This window comes from Bombus vancouverensis, unplaced genomic scaffold, assembly GCF_051014615.1.
Source record: "Bombus vancouverensis nearcticus unplaced genomic scaffold, iyBomVanc1_principal scaffold0018, whole genome shotgun sequence".
Lineage (NCBI taxonomy): Eukaryota > Metazoa > Arthropoda > Insecta > Hymenoptera > Apidae > Bombus > Bombus vancouverensis.
The window spans coordinates 6,881,285-6,897,789 of NW_027468910.1; positions in this window are offsets into that span (position 1 = coordinate 6,881,285).

Genomic DNA, 16,505 nt, shown 5'->3' on the forward strand with positions numbered 1-16,505 from the left:
TATTACGTTATATGGTATGACGTTATAACGTATTACGTTATATGGGATGACGTTATAACGAAATAGGTTATATGGTATGACATTATAACGTAATAGGTTATATGGTATGACGTTATACCGAATTACGTTATATGGTATGACGTTATAACGTAAATAGGTTTTATGGTAGGACGTTATATCGTATTACGTTATATGGGATGACGTCATAACGTATTACGTTATCTGGTATGACGCTATAACGTAAATAGGTTATATGGTATGACGTTATATCGTATTACGTAATATGGGATGACGTTATAACGTATTACGTTATGTGGGACGATGTTATAACGTATTACGTTATGTGGGACGACGTTATAACGTATTACGTTATATGGGATGACGTTATAACGTAATAGGTTATATGGTATGACGTTATACCGAATTACGTTATATGGGATGACGTTATAACGTATTACGTTATATGGGATGACGTTATAACGTATTACGTTATATGGTATGACGTTATAACGTATTACGTTATATGGGATGACGTTATAACGAAATAGGTTATATGGTATGACGTTATAACGTAATAGGTTATATGGTATGACGTTATACCGAATTACGTTATATGGGATGACGTTATAACGTATTACGTTATATGGGATGACGTTATAACGTATTACGTTATTTGGTATGACGTTATAACGTAATAGGTTATATGGTATGACGTTATACCGAATTACGTTATATGGGATGACGTTATAACGTATTACGTTATATGGGATGACGTTATAACGTATTTCGTTATATGGGATGACGTTATAACGTATTACGTTATATGGGATGACGTTATAACGAAATAGGTTATATGGTATGACGTTATAACGTAATAGGTTATATGGGATGACGTTATACCGAATTACGTTATATGGGATGACGTTATAACGTATTACGTTATATGGGATGACGTTATAACGTATTTCGTTATATGGGATGACGTTATAACGTATTACGTTATATGGGATGACGTTATAACGAAATAGGTTATATGGTATGACGTTATAACGTAATAGGTTATATGGTATGACGTTATACCGAATTACGTTATATGGGATGACGTTATAAAGTATTACGTTATATGGGATAACGTTATAACGAAATAGGTTATATGGTATGACGTTATAACGCAATAGGTTATATGGAATGACGTTATACCGAATTACGTTATATGGGATGACGTTATAACGTATTACGTTATATGGGATGACGTTATAACGTATTTCGTTATATGGGATGACGTTATAACGTATTACGTTATATGGGATGACGTTATAACGAAATAGGTTATATGGTATGACGTTATAACGTAATAGGTTATATGGGATGACGTTATACCGAATTACGTTATATGGGATGACGTTATAACGTATTACGTTATATGGGATGACGTTATAACGTATTTCGTTATATGGGATGACGTTATAACGTATTACGTTATATGGGATGACGTTATAACGAAATAGGTTATATGGTATGACGTTATAACGTAATAGGTTATATGGTATGACGTTATACCGAATTACGTTATATGGGATGACGTTATAACGTATTACGTTATATGGGATGACGTTATAACGAAATAGGTTATATGGTATGACGTTATAACGTAATAGGTTATATGGTATAACGTTATACCGAATTACGTTATATGGGATGACGTTATAACGTATTACGTTATATGGGATGACGTTATAACGAAATAGGTTATATGGTATGACGTTATAACGTAATAGGTTATATGGCATAACCTTATACCGAATTACGTTATATGGGATGACGTTATAACGTATTACGTTATATGGGATGACGTTATAACGTATTACCTAATATGGGATGACGTTATAACGAAATAGGTTATATGGTATGACGTTATAACGTAACAGGTTATATGGTATGACGTTATACCGAATTACGTTATATGGGATGACGTTATAACGTATTACGTTATATGGGATGACGTTATAACGTATTACGTTATATGGGATGACGTTATAACGTATTACGTTATATGTGATGACGTTATAACGAAATAGGTTATATGGTATGACGTTATAACGTAATAGGTTATATGGTATAACGTTATACCGAATTACGTTATATGGGATGACGTTATAACGTATTACGTTACATGGGATGGCGTTATAACGTAATAGGTTATATGGTATGACGTTATAACGTAATAAGTTATATGGTATGACGTTATACCGAATTGCGTTATATGGGATGACGTTATAACGTATTACGTTATATGGGATGACGTTATAACGTATTGCGTTGTATGGGATGACGTTATAACGTATTACGTTATATGGGATGACGTTATAACGAAATAGGTTATATGGTATGACGTTATTACGTAAACAGGTTATATGGTATGACGTTATACCGTATTACGTTCTATGGCATGATGTTATAAAGTATTACGTTATGTGGTATGACGCTAGAACCTATTACGTTATATGGGATGACGTTATAACGTATTACCTTATATGGGATGACGTTATAACGAAATAGGTTATATGGTATGACGTTATAACGTAACAGGTTATATGGTATAACGTTATACCGAATTACGTTATATGGGATGACGTTATAACGTATTACGTTACATGGGATGGCGTTATAACGTAATAGGTTATATGGTATGACGTTATAACGTAATAAGTTATATGGGATGACGTAATAACGTATTTCGTTATATGGTATGACGTTACAACGTATTACGTTATATGGGATGACGTTATAACGAAATAGGTTATATGGGATGACGTTATAACGTATTACGTTATGTGGGACGACGTTATAACGTATTACGTTATATGGGATGACGTTATAACGAAATTGGTTATATGGTATGACGTTATAACGTAATAGGTTATATGGTATGACGTTATACCGAATTACGTTATATGGGATGACGTTATAACGTATTACGTTATATGGGATGACGTTATAGCGTATTTCGTTATATGGGATGATGTTATAACGTATTACGTAATATGGGTTGACGTTATAACGTATTACGTTATCTGGGACGACGTCATAACGTATTGCGTTGTATGGTATAACGTTATAACGTATTACGTTATATGGGATGACGTTATAACGAAATAGGTTATATGGTATGACGTTATAACGTAATAGATTATATGGTATGACGTTATAACGTAATACGTTATATGGTATGACGTTATAACGTAAATAGGTTTTATGGTATGACGTTATACCGTATTACGTTATATGGGATGACGTCATAACGTATTACGTTATCTGGTATGACGCTATAACGTAAATAGGTTATATGGTATGACGTTATACCGTATTACGTAATATGGGATGACGTTATAACGTATTACGTTATGTGGGACGATGTTATAACGTATTACGTTATGTGGGACGACGTTATAACGTATTACGTTATATGGGATGACGTTATAACGTAATAGGTTATATGGTATGACGTTATACCGAATTACGTTATATGGGATGACGTTATAACGTATTACGTTATATGGGATGACGTTATAACGTATTACGTTATATGGTATGACGTTATAACGTATTACGTTATATGGGATGACGTTATAACGAAATAGGTTATATGGTATGACGTTATACCGAATTACGTTATATGGGATGACGTTATAACGTATTACGTTATATGGGATGACGTTATAACGTATTTCGTTATTTGGTATGACGTTATAACGTAATAGGTTATATGGTATGACGTTATACCGAATTACGTTATATGGGATGACGTTATAACGTATTACGTTATATGGTATGACGTTATAACGTATTACGTTATATGGGATGACGTTATAACGTAATAGGTTATATGGTATGACGTTATACCGAATTACTTTATATGGGATGACGTTATAACGTATTACGTTATATGGGATGACGTTATAACGTATTACGTTATTTGGTATGACGTTATAACGTAATAGGTTATATGGTATGACGTTATACCGAATTACGTTATATGGGATGACGTTATAACGTATTACGTTATATGGGATGACGTTATAACGTATTTCGTTATATGGGATGACGTTATAACCTATTACGTTATGTGGGATGACGTTATAACGAAATAGGTTATATGGTATGACGTTATAACGTAATAGGTTATATGGGATGACGTTATACCGAATTACGTTATATGGGATGACGTTATAACGTATTACGTTATATGGGATGACGTTATAACGTATTTCGTTATATGGGATGACGTTATAACGTATTACGTTATATGGGATGACGTTATAACGAAATAGGTTATATGGTATGACGTTATAACGTAATAGGTTATATGGTATGACGTTATACCGAATTACGTTATATGGGATGACGTTATAACGTATTACGTTATATGGGATAACGTTATAACGAAATAGGTTATATGGTATGACGTTATAACGCAATAGGTTATATTGAATGACGTTATACCGAATTACGTTATATGGGATGACGTTATAACGAAATAGGTTATATGGTATGACGTTATAACGTAATAGGTTATATGGTATAACGTTATACCGAATTACGTTATATGGGATGACGTTATAACGTATTACGTTATATGGGATGACGTTATAACGTATTACCATATATGGGATGACGTTATAACGAAATAGGTTATATGGTATGACGTTATAACGTAACAGGATATATGGTATGACGTTATACCGAATTACGTTATATGGGATGACGTTATAACGTATTACGTTATATGGGATGACGTTATAACGTATTACGTTATATGGGATGACGTTATAACGTATTACGTTATATAGGATGACGTTATAACGTATTACGTTATATGGGATGACGTTATAACGAAATAGGTTATATGGTATGACGTTATAACGTAATAGGTTATATGGTATAACGTTATACCGAATTACGTTATATGGGATGACGTTATAACGTATTACGTTATATGGGATGACGTTATAACGTAATAGGTTATATGGTATGACGTTATAACGTAATAGGTTATATGGTATGACGTTATATCGAATTACGTTATATGGGATGACGTTATAACGTATTACGTTTTATGGGATGACGTTATAACGTATTTCGTTATATGGGATGACGTTATAACGTATTACGTTATATGGGATGACGTTATAACGAAATAGGTTATATGGTATGACGTTATAACGTAATAGGTTATATGGTATGACGTTATACCGAATTACGTTATATGGGATGTCGTTATAACGTATTACGTTATATGGGATGACGTTATAACGTATTACGTTATATGGTATGACTTTATAACGTAATAGGTTATATGGTATGACGTTATACCGAATTACGTTATATGGGATGACGTTATAACGTATTACGTTATATGGGATGACGTTATAACGTATTACCTTATATGGGATGACGTTATAACGAAATAGGTTATATGGTATGACGTTATAACGTAACAGGTTATATGGTATGACGTTATACCGAATTACGTTATATGGGATGACGTTATAACGTATTACGTTATATGGGATGACGTTATAACGTATTACGTTTTATGGGATGACGTTATAACGTATTTCGTTATATGGGATGACGTTATAACGTATTACGTTATATGGGATGACGTTATAACGAAATAGGTTATATGGTATGACGTTATAACGTAATAGGTTATATGGTATAACGTTATACCGAATTACGTTATATGGGATGACGTTATAACGTATTACGTTATATGGGATGACGTTATAACGTATTACCTTATATGGGATGACGTTATAACGAAATAGGTTATATGGTATGAAGTTATAACGTAACAGGTTATATGGTATGACGTTATACCGAATTACGTTATATGGGATGACGTTATAACGTATTTCGTTGTATGTGATGACGTTATAACGTATTACGTTATATGGGATGACGTTATAACGAAATAGGTTATATGGTATGACGTTATAACGTAATAGGTTATATGGTATGACGTTATAACGTAATAGGTTATATGGTATGACGTTATACCGAATTACGTTATATGGGATGACGTTATAACGTATTTCGTTATATGGGATGACGTTATAACGTATTACGTTATATGGGATGACGTTATAACGAAATAGGTTATATGGTATGACGTTATAACGTAATAGGTTATATGGTATGACGTTATAACGTAATAGGTTATATGGTATGACGTTATACCGAATTGCGTTATATGGGATGACGTTATAACGTATTACGTTATATGGGATGACGTTATAACGTATTGCGTTGTATGGGATGACGTTATAACGTATTACGTTATATGGGATGACGTTATAACGAAATAGGTTATATGGTATGACGTTATTACGTAAACAGGTTATATGGTATGACGTTATACCGTATTACGTTCTATGGCATGATGTTATAAAGTATTACGTTATGTGGTATGACGCTAGAACCTATTACGTTATATGGGATGACGTTATAACGTATTACCTTATATGGGATGACGTTATAACGAAATAGGTTATATGGTATGACGTTATAACGTAACAGGTTATATGGTATAACGTTATACCGAATTACGTTATATGGGATGACGTTATAACGTATTACGTTACATGGGATGGCGTTATAACGTAATAGGTTATATGGTATGACGTTATAACGTAATAAGTTATATGGGATGACGTAATAACGTATTTCGTTATATGGTATGACGTTACAACGTATTACGTTATATGGGATGACGTTATAACGAAATAGGTTATATGGGATGACGTTATAACGTATTACGTTATGTGGGACGACGTTATAACGTATTACGTTATATGGGATGACGTTATAACGAAATAGGTTATATGGTATGACGTTATAACGTAATAGGTTATATGGTATGACGTTATACCGAATTACGTTATATGGGATGACGTTATAACGTATTACGTTATATGGGATGACGTTATAGCGTATTTCGTTATATGGGATGATGTTATAACGTATTACGTAATATGGGTTGACGTTATAACGTATTACGTTATCTGGGACGACGTCATAACGTATTGCGTTGTATGGTATAACGTTATAACGTATTACGTTATATGGGATGACGTTATAACGAAATAGGTTATATGGTATGACGTTATAACGTAATAGATTATATGGTATGACGTTATAACGTAATACGTTATATGGTATGACGTTATAACGTAAATAGGTTTTATGGTATGACGTTATACCGTATTACGTTATATGGGATGACGTCATAACGTATTACGTTATCTGGTATGACGCTATAACGTAAATAGGTTATATGGTATGACGTTATACCGTATTACGTAATATGGGATGACGTTATAACGTATTACGTTATGTGGGACGATGTTATAACGTATTACGTTATGTGGGACGACGTTATAACGTATTACGTTATATGGGATGACGTTATAACGTAATAGGTTATATGGTATGACGTTATACCGAATTACGTTATATGGGATGACGTTATAACGTATTACGTTATATGGGATGACGTTATAACGTATTACGTTATATGGTATGACGTTATAACGTATTACGTTATATGGGATGACGTTATAACGAAATAGGTTATATGGTATGACGTTATAACGTAATAGGTTATATGGTATGACGTTATACCGAATTACTTTATATGGGATGACGTTATAACGTATTACGTTATATGGGATGACGTTATAACGTATTACGTTATTTGGTATGACGTTATAACGTAATAGGTTATATGGTATGACGTTATAACGTATTACGTTATATGGGATGACGTTATAACGAAATAGGTTATATGGTATGACGTTATAACGTATTACGTTATATGGTATGACGTTATAACGTATTACGTTATATGGGATGACGTTATAACGAAATAGGTTATATGGTATGACGTTATAACGTAATAGGTTATATGGTATGACGTTATACCGAATTACTTTATATGGGATGACGTTATAACGTATTACGTTATATGGGATGACGTTATAACGTATTACGTTATCTGGTATGACGCTATAACGTAAATAGGTTATATGGTATGACGTTATACCGTATTACGTAATATGGGATGACGTTATAACGTATTACGTTATGTGGGACGATGTTATAACGTATTACGTTATGTGGGACGACGTTATAACGTATTACGTTATATGGGATGACGTTATAACGTAATAGGTTATATGGTATGACGTTATACCGAATTACGTTATGTGGGACGATGTTATAACGTATTACGTTATGTGGGACGACGTTATAACGTATTACGTTATATGGGATGACGTTATAACGTAATAGGTTATATGGTATGACGTTATACCGAATTACGTTATATGGGATGACGTTATAACGTATTACGTTATATGGGATGACGTTATAACGTATTACGTTATATGGTATGACGTTATAACGTATTACGTTATATGGGATGACGTTATAACGAAATAGGTTATATGGTATGAAGTTATAACGTAATAGGTTATATGGTATGACGTTATACCGAATTACTTTATATGGGATGACGTTATAACGTATTACGTTATATGGGATGACGTTATAACGTATTACGTTATTTGGTATGACGTTATAACGTAATAGGTTATATGGTATGACGTTATACCGAATTACGTTATATGGGATGACGTTATAACGTATTACGTTATATGGGATGACGTTATAACGTATTTCGTTATATGGGATGACGTTATAACCTATTACGTTATATGGGATGACGTTATAACGAAATAGGTTATATGGTATGACGTTATAACGTAATAGGTTATATGGGATGACGTTATACCGAATTACGTTATATGGGATGACGTTATAACGTATTACGTTATATGGGATGACGTTATAACGTATTTCGTTATATGGGATGACGTTATAACGTATTACGTTATATGGGATGACGTTATAACGAAATAGGTTATATGGTATGACGTTATAACGTAATAGGTTATCTGGTATGACGTTATACCGAATTACGTTATATGGGATGACGTTATAACGTATTACGTTATATGGGATAACGTTATAACGAAATAGGTTATATGGTATGACGTTATAACGCAATAGGTTATATGGAATGACGTTATACCGAATTACGTTATATGGGATGACGTTATAACGAAATAGGTTATATGGTATGACGTTATAACGTAATAGGTTATATGGTATAACGTTATACCGAATTACGTTATATGGGATGACGTTATAACGTATTACGTTATATGGGATGACGTTATAACGTATTACCTTATATGGGATGACGTTATAACGAAATAGGTTATATGGTATGACGTTATAACGTAACAGGATATATGGTATGACGTTATACCGAATTACGTTATATGGGATGACGTTATAACGTATTACGTTATATGGGATGACGTTATAACGTATTACGTTATATGGGATGACGTTATAACGTATTACGTTATATAGGATGACGTTATAACGTATTACGTTATATGGGATGACGTTATAACGAAATAGGTTATATGGTATGACGTTATAACGTAATAGGTTATATGGTATAACGTTATACCGAATTACGTTATATGGGATGACGTTATAACGTATTACGTTATATGGGATGACGTTATAACGTAATAGGTTATATGGTATGACGTTATAACGTAATAGGTTATATGGTATGACGTTATATCGAATTACGTTATATGGGATGACGTTATAACGTATTACGTTTTATGGGATGACGTTATAACGTATTTCGTTATATGGGATGACGTTATAACGTATTACGTTATATGGGATGACGTTATAACGAAATAGGTTATATGGTATGACGTTATAACGTAATAGGTTATATGGTATGACGTTATACCGAATTACGTTATATGGGATGTCGTTATAACGTATTACGTTATATGGGATGACGTTATAACGTATTACGTTATATGGTATGACTTTATAACGTAATAGGTTATATGGTATGACGTTATACCGAATTACGTTATATGGGATGACGTTATAACGTATTACGTTATATGGGATGACGTTATAACGTATTACCTTATATGGGATGACGTTATAACGAAATAGGTTATATGGTATGACGTTATAACGTAACAGGTTATATGGTATGACGTTATACCGAATTACGTTATATGGGATGACGTTATAACGTATTACGTTATATGGGATGACGTTATAACGTATTACGTTTTATGGGATGACGTTATAACGTATTTCGTTATATGGGATGACGTTATAACGTATTACGTTATATGGGATGACGTTATAACGAAATAGGTTATATGGTATGACGTTATAACGTAATAGGTTATATGGTATAACGTTATACCGAATTACGTTATATGGGATGACGTTATAACGTATTACGTTATATGGGATGACGTTATAACGTATTACCTTATATGGGATGACGTTATAACGAAATAGGTTATATGGTATGAAGTTATAACGTAACAGGTTATATGGTATGACGTTATACCGAATTACGTTATATGGGATGACGTTATAACGTATTTCGTTATATGTGATGACGTTATAACGTATTACGTTATATGGGATGACGTTATAACGAAATAGGTTATATGGTATGACGTTATAACGTAATAGGTTATATGGTATGACGTTATAACGTAATAGGTTATATGGTATGACGTTATACCGAATTACGTTATATGGTATGACGTTATAACGTATTACGTTATATGGGATGACGTTAGAACGAAATAGGTTATATGGTATGACGTTATAACGTAAAGGTTATATGGTATGACGTTATACCGAATTACGTTATATGGGATGACGTTATAACGTATTACGTTATATGGGATGACGTTATAGCGTATTTCGTTATATGGGATGATGTTATAACGTATTACGTAATATGGGTTGACGTTATAACGTATTACGTTATCTGGGACGACGTCATAACGTATTGCGTTGTATGGTATAACGTTATAACGTATTACGTTATATGGGATGACGTTATAACGAAATAGGTTATATGGTATGACGTTATAACGTAATAGATTATATGGTATGACGTTATAACGTAATACGTTATATGGTATGACGTTATAACGTAAATAGGTTTTATGGTATGACGTTATACCGTATTACGTTATATGGGATGACGTCATAACGTATTACGTTATCTGGTATGACGCTATAACGTAAATAGGTTATATGGTATGACGTTATACCGTATTACGTAATATGGGATGACGTTATAACGTATTACGTTATGTGGGACGATGTTATAACGTATTACGTTATGTGGGACGACGTTATAACGTATTACGTTATATGGGATAACGTTATAACGAAATAGGTAATATGGTATGACGTTATAACGCAATAGGTTATATGGAATGACGTTATACCGAATTACGTTATATGGGATGACGTTATAACGTATTACGTTATATGGTATGACGTTATAACGTATTACGTTATATGGGATGACGTTATAACGAAATAGGTTATATGGTATGACATTATAACGTAATAGGTTATATGGTATGACGTTATACCGAATTACGTTATATGGTATGACGTTATAACGTAAATAGGTTTTATGGTAGGACGTTATATCGTATTACGTTATATGGGATGACGTCATAACGTATTACGTTATCTGGTATGACGCTATAACGTAAATAGGTTATATGGTATGACGTTATATCGTATTACGTAATATGGGATGACGTTATAACGTATTACGTTATGTGGGACGATGTTATAACGTATTACGTTATGTGGGACGACGTTATAAGGTATTACGTTATATGGGATGACGTTATAACGTAATAGGTTATATGGTATGACGTTATACCGAATTACGTTATATGGGATGACGTTATAACGTATTACGTTATATGGGATGACGTTATAACGTATTACGTTATATGGTATGACGTTATAACGTATTACGTTATATGGGATGACGTTATAACGAAATAGGTTATATGGTATGACGTTATAACGTAATAGGTTATATGGTATGACGTTATACCGAATTACGTTATATGGGATGACGTTATAACGTATTACGTTATATGGGATGACGTTATAACGTATTACGTTATTTGGTATGACGTTATAACGTAATAGGTTATATGGTATGACGTTATACCGAATTACGTTATATGGGATGACGTTATAACGTATTACGTTATATGGGATGACGTTATAACGTATTTCGTTATATGGGATGACGTTATAACGTATTACGTTATATGGGATGACGTTATAACGAAATAGGTTATATGGTATGACGTTATAACGTAATAGGTTATATGGGATGACGTTATACCGAATTACGTTATATGGGATGACGTTATAACGTATTACGTTATATGGGATGACGTTATAACGTATTGCGTTATATGGGATGACGTTATAACGTATTACGTTATATGGGATGACGTTATAACGAAATAGGTTATATGGTATGACGTTATAACGTAATAGGTTATATGGTATGACGTTATACCGAATTACGTTATATGGGATGACGTTATAAAGTATTACGTTATATGGGATAACGTTATAACGAAATAGGTTATATGGTATGACGTTATAACGCAATAGGTTATATGGAATGACGTTATACCGAATTACGTTATATGGGATGACGTTATAACGTATTACGTTATATGGGATGACGTTATAACGTATTTCGTTATATGGGATGACGTTATAACGTATTACGTTATATGGGATGACGTTATAACGAAATAGGTTATATGGTATGACGTTATAACGTAATAGGTTATATGGGATGACGTTATACCGAATTACGTTATATGGGATGACGTTATAACGTATTACGTTATATGGGATGACGTTATAACGTATTTCGTTATATGGGATGACGTTATAACGTATTACGTTATATGGGATGACGTTATAACGAAATAGGTTATATGGTATGACGTTATAACGTAATAGGTTATATGGTATGACGTTATACCGAATTACGTTATATGGGATGACGTTATAACGTATTACGTTATATGGGATGACGTTATAACGAAATAGGTTATATGGTATGACGTTATAACGTAATAGGTTATATGGTATAACGTTATACCGAATTACGTTATATGGGATGACGTTATAACGTATTACGTTATATGGGATGACGTTATAACGAAATAGGTTATATGGTATGACGTTATAACGTAATAGGTTATATGGCATAACCTTATACCGAATTACGTTATATGGGATGACGTTATAACGTATTACGTTATATGGGATGACGTTATAACGTATTACCTAATATGGGATGACGTTATAACGAAATAGGTTATATGGTATGACGTTATAACGTAACAGGTTATATGGTATGACGTTATACCGAATTACGTTATATGGGATGACGTTATAACGTATTACGTTATATGGGATGACGTTATAACGTATTACGTTATATGGGATGACGTTATAACGTATTACGTTATATGTGATGACGTTATAACGAAATAGGTTATATGGTATGACGTTATAACGTAATAGGTTATATGGTATAACGTTATACCGAATTACGTTATATGGGATGACGTTATAACGTATTACGTTACATGGGATGGCGTTATAACGTAATAGGTTATATGGTATGACGTTATAACGTAATAAGTTATATGGTATGACGTTATACCGAATTGCGTTATATGGGATGACGTTATAACGTATTACGTTATATGGGATGACGTTATAACGTATTGCGTTGTATGGGATGACGTTATAACGTATTACGTTATATGGGATGACGTTATAACGAAATAGGTTATATGGTATGACGTTATTACGTAAACAGGTTATATGGTATGACGTTATACCGTATTACGTTCTATGGCATGATGTTATAAAGTATTACGTTATGTGGTATGACGCTAGAACCTATTACGTTATATGGGATGACGTTATAACGTAAATAGGTTTTATGGTATGACGTTATACCGTATTACGTTATATGGGATGACGTCATAACGTATTACGTTATCTGGTATGACGCTATAACGTAAATAGGTTATATGGTATGACGTTATACCGTATTACGTAATATGGGATGACGTTATAACGTATTACGTTATGTGGGACGATGTTATAACGTATTACGTTATGTGGGACGACGTTATAACGTATTACGTTATATGGGATGACGTTATAACGTAATAGGTTATATGGTATGACGTTATACCGAATTACGTTATATGGGATGACGTTATAACGTATTACGTTATATGGGATGACGTTATAACGTATTACGTTATATGGTATGACGTTATAACGTATTACGTTATATGGGATGACGTTATAACGAAATAGGTTATATGGTATGACGTTATACCGAATTACGTTATATGGGATGACGTTATAACGTATTACGTTATATGGGATGACGTTATAACGTATTTCGTTATTTGGTATGACGTTATAACGTAATAGGTTATATGGTATGACGTTATACCGAATTACGTTATATGGGATGACATTATAACGTATTACGTTATATGGTATGACGTTATAACGTATTACGTTATATGGGATGACGTTATAACGTAATAGGTTATATGGTATGACGTTATACCGAATTACTTTATATGGGATGACGTTATAACGTATTACGTTATATGGGATGACGTTATAACGTATTACGTTATTTGGTATGACGTTATAACGTAATAGGTTATATGGTATGACGTTATACCGAATTACGTTATATGGGATGACGTTATAACGTATTACGTTATATGGGATGACGTTATAACGTATTTCGTTATATGGGATGACGTTATAACCTATTACGTTATGTGGGATGACGTTATAACGAAATAGGTTATATGGTATGACGTTATAACGTAATAGGTTATATGGGATGACGTTATACCGAATTACGTTATATGGGATGACGTTATAACGTATTACGTTATATGGGATGACGTTATAACGTATTTCGTTATATGGGATGACGTTATAACGTATTACGTTATATGGGATGACGTTATAACGAAATAGGTTATATGGTATGACGTTATAACGTAATAGGTTATATGGTATGACGTTATACCGAATTACGTTATATGGGATGACGTTATAACGTATTACGTTATATGGGATAACGTTATAACGAAATAGGTTATATGGTATGACGTTATAACGCAATAGGTTATATGGAATGACGTTATACCGAATTACGTTATATGGGATGACGTTATAACGAAATAGGTTATATGGTATGACGTTATAACGTAATAGGTTATATGGTATAACGTTATACCGAATTACGTTATATGGGATGACGTTATAACGTATTACGTTATATGGGATGACGTTATAACGTATTACCTTATATGGGATGACGTTATAACGAAATAGGTTATATGGTATGACGTTATAACGTAACAGGATATATGGTATGACGTTATACCGAATTACGTTATATGGGATGACGTTATAACGTATTACGTTATATGGGATGACGTTATAACGTATTACGTTATATGGGATGACGTTATAACGTATTACGTTATATAGGATGACGTTATAACGTATTACGTTATATGGGATGACGTTATAACGAAATAGGTTATATGGTATGACGTTATAACGTAATAGGTTATATGGTATAACGTTATACCGAATTACGTTATATGGGATGACGTTATAACGTATTACGTTATATGGGATGACGTTATAACGTAATAGGTTATATGGTATGACGTTATAACGTAATAGGTTATATGGTATGACGTTATATCGAATTACGTTATATGGGATGACGTTATAACGTATTACGTTTTATGGGATGACGTTATAACGTATTTCGTTATATGGGATGACGTTATAACGTATTACGTTATATGGGATGACGTTATAACGAAATAGGTTATATGGTATGACGTTATAACGTAATAGGTTATATGGTATGACGTTATACCGAATTACGTTATATGGGATGTCGTTATAACGTATTACGTTATATGGGATGACGTTATAACGTATTACGTTATATGGTATGACTTTATAACGTAATAGGTTATATGGTATGACGTTATACCGAATTACGTTATATGGGATGACGTTATAACGTATTACGTTATATGGGATGACGTTATAACGTATTACCTTATATGGGATGACGTTATAACGAAATAGGTTATATGGTATGACGTTATAACGTAACAGGTTATATGGTATGACGTTATACCGAATTACGTTATATGGGATGACGTTATAACGTATTACGTTATATGGGATGACGTTATAACGTATTACGTTTTATGGGATGACGTTATAACGTATTTCGTTATATGGGATGACGTTATAACGTATTACGTTATATGGGATGACGTTATAACGAAATAGGTTATATGGTATGACGTTATAACGTAATAGGTTATATGGTATAACGTTATACCGAATTACGTTATATGGGATGA